The sequence below is a fragment of the Frankliniella occidentalis genome, unplaced genomic scaffold (assembly GCF_000697945.3).
Source record: "Frankliniella occidentalis isolate FOCC.00 unplaced genomic scaffold, Focc_3.1 Scaffold22, whole genome shotgun sequence".
Taxonomy (NCBI): Eukaryota; Metazoa; Arthropoda; class Insecta; order Thysanoptera; family Thripidae; genus Frankliniella; species Frankliniella occidentalis.
The window spans coordinates 1,938,071-1,941,040 of NW_026267152.1; the positions used below are offsets into that span (position 1 = coordinate 1,938,071).

Consider the following 2,970-nt stretch of genomic DNA (forward strand, 5'->3'; position numbering starts at 1 on the left):
CCCCCCCCCTTTTCCTTTTCCACTTCATCCTTTTTGGCGAGACGCGCGGGGGCATTTAAATGCGGTTTGGCGTGGCGCAGCGCTGCGCGGTTCGCTAGGCCGGGCTGCGCTGTCTGGCTGCGAGGGTGCGGGTGCGCTACTCCCCCTCCCCACATCTCCCCTCCCCTCCCCTCCCCTTGCAGCCAACGTTACACTGCCAACGGCCGCGGCGGCCCACGTGCTCGCGACAACACGGTTGAGGGATGGAGAGGGGAGGGGTGAGGGCTGCGGGGTCATTCACCACGACCACCACCACCACCGTGCGTCGCGGGGGTTGAAGGGGTGTTGGGAGGGGGGAAGGGGGGCGTGCCTGTCTGTTTGTCCCCCTCTCCCCGTCCGCCTGTCCGCTCCGTTCGTTTGGTTCCGTTGCCGGACGGACGAACGAACGAACGCATCGCTGCTCGCTCCGCGATCAATAATGTACTACTGCGTGGCGGTTGTGTAACGGCGATCAGCTGTCCGCTGCAGGCAGGGGCGGGCTGAGAGAGAAGAGAAGAGAGAGGGAGGGGGTGTACACTCGACACTCGCTGGTTTGTCTTAACTCTGCTCCCGTTCACCCACAAGTGAGGGAATCAGATCTGACCATATAGTGCCGGGGGGGGGGGGGGGTCAGAGCAATCCCGCGTGTCCAGCAGAGGGTAACTTTAGTGCAGTCGCCTGACACTCTCCAGATTACACCGCGAGCCTTTTACGGCAAAGTGAGGGAGGTGGGGGGGTCTGATTTACGGGCGGTGCACGGGGCGGGGCGGGCGTAACTCTGCTGGCGCGGGCGGCGAGTTGCGCCGCTTTGCGTCGCCCTGCGTGTCTGTTATACGCCCCTGCTGGAGGCTGTGCGTGTCTACGGGTCCTTGGGAGTTGCAGCAGCAGCAGCAGTGCGGCTGCGTGCATCAGTGCCGTGCGGGCGCGGTGCAGCAAGCGAGCGAGCGGCAGGCGGGCGGGCAGGGCAGCGGGCGGTGTGGGTAACACGTTCCAGGACGTGTTTCTTGAATATCAAGTCTCTTGTTTCGGCCGGTGGTGGTGGTGCGCTGCTTTGCGTGGCTCGGCGGCGCGGCCGCGGGGATGAGATGTCGCGGGTCATTGGCCGCAGCCGGAGCCGGGCCGGGCCGACCTCCGTGCATTGAGAGGAGGTGCGCCGTGCCGCGGGGCGGGGCGGGTCGGCGCTGCTTGTCGCGTGCAGCCTCCACCCGACTGTGCAGCAGCTCACGGACTGGTTTGATGATCGCGCGCGCGGGTCACAGGCGAGTCCGGTTGGGCCCCCTCCCCTCCTGTCCTGCGGCCCTCCTGCTTGCTGATAAGCGATTGTGGCGCTCAGAGAGAGGGAGAGAGAGAGAGAGAGACAAGTTTGCGCTGCGGTGCTATGACGTATGGGCTCCTGCCCGCTCACTCGCTCACTCCACACCGCCTGTCGATCTGAAATGCCCTCGCTATGGCGCACGCGGGGACGATACGCCAGGAATTCCGACCGCCGCCGCTGCTGCTGCTGCTGCTATGGCCTCTGGAATCCGTCATCAGACCGATCATCCGCTCTGCCCCTCCTCCTCTCGCGACCACCCCGGGCGGACCCCAGGCGTGGCGTGGCGTGGCGGGGCGGGGCGTGGCGGGGCGGTGGAGGTGAGGTGAGGTGGAGTGTGGAGGCCCGTCCGATGCCGCGGGCTAGCTGGCTGACTGGACCGGCCATCGTTGCTTACTCGTCGATTTAAATGGCAGTGTACATCCATCTGACGACGACGCCCTCTCACTCACTCACTCTCTCACTCGATCTGTCTGTCTCTCTCTCACTCTGCTCAAGGCGCCTCCTTTTCCTTCTCCCTCCCTCACTCCCGTCGTCCGTTCGCCCCTCCCCCATGGGCGTCGTCGCCATGGCAACGCTGCCGCCGCCGCGGCCGCCATGCAGCGCGCCTTCCTGCACCGCGGCCCGGGGGGTGAAGGGAGGGGGGTGGAGGCGATCAGCTGGCCGGCCCACACAGTACCCAGCTGGCGAGCCCACGCGTGTGTGTGTGTGTGTGTGTGTCGCCGGCGGGGTATCTTATGGCAGGCAGTTCCCCCGGGACTCTGAGCCCACCCCGTTCGCGTTGCTCGCGCTGCTAAGGGGAGCCGAACCGGGCTCTGCGTTTATAATGTTACCGATAATGTGCGCCGGTGTGCGCATAGTTTCAATTTTCAAACGGGCGCTGGTGTGGCAACCCGCTTTTCCTTCCACCGTTGCTGTATGCTTGTAGTGGCTATGACGAACTGCGACGTTCGTTCGGTGGTGCCCAGCTGGGCGGGGGTAGGGGGTCTTCCGTCTCCTGCCCGGACGGAACTGGACGGAACTGACCAGCGGCTCGACCACCACGGCTCGCTTTGAGTTGCGGTGTACCCCTTTGGTGCCCTGGGTGCGGGGCGGGGCCCTCAAAGAACATGGAGGTAAGAGGACTCCACCAAAGGGGGCCTCTTACTACTACGCAGCAGAGGCCCAGCACCGAATGGGGTCAGCAAAAGCAAAGCTGCTGGACGGGGGGCACGGCGCGGTCGGATTAGGCCTAGTGGACGACGACGACGACGGCGGTGTGGTCGAGCGTTTTTATTATTGTCATTTTTGTCCGCGCGGGCGGCAAGCGGATCAACTCTCTATTCCACCTGCCCGTTCGTACAGTACTCCCCTCGGGCGAGCCTGCTGCTGCGACTCGTCGTGCTTCGCGCCGTGTGCGGAGAGTGTCCGTGTGAAATCGGCTGCGCTGCGATATTCCCCTGCAGCTTGCTCCCCCCGGTCGCACTCACTCGTTATCTGTTGACATTGTACTTGGGGCTCGCGGCGGCGTCTCGCTCGACCCGCGCCCGGCCAGGCGGCCCCGCCGACCGGCCGACCGACACGACCGCGCGCTTTTGGCTTTCTCGGCAAATTGAGCCCCGCGCTCTGCTGCAGCGGCCGCGGTGGGTCAGGGGCGGGGG

General features: G+C 65.4%; 1 protein-coding gene across 1 annotated transcript in view; it reads left to right on the forward strand.

Moving 5' to 3' along the window:
* Positions 1–2,970, forward strand: part of LOC113215961 (serine/threonine-protein kinase NLK) — a gene marked incomplete at its 3' end in the record, with an annotated part of 98,962 nt that overhangs the window by 20,644 nt on the left and 75,348 nt on the right.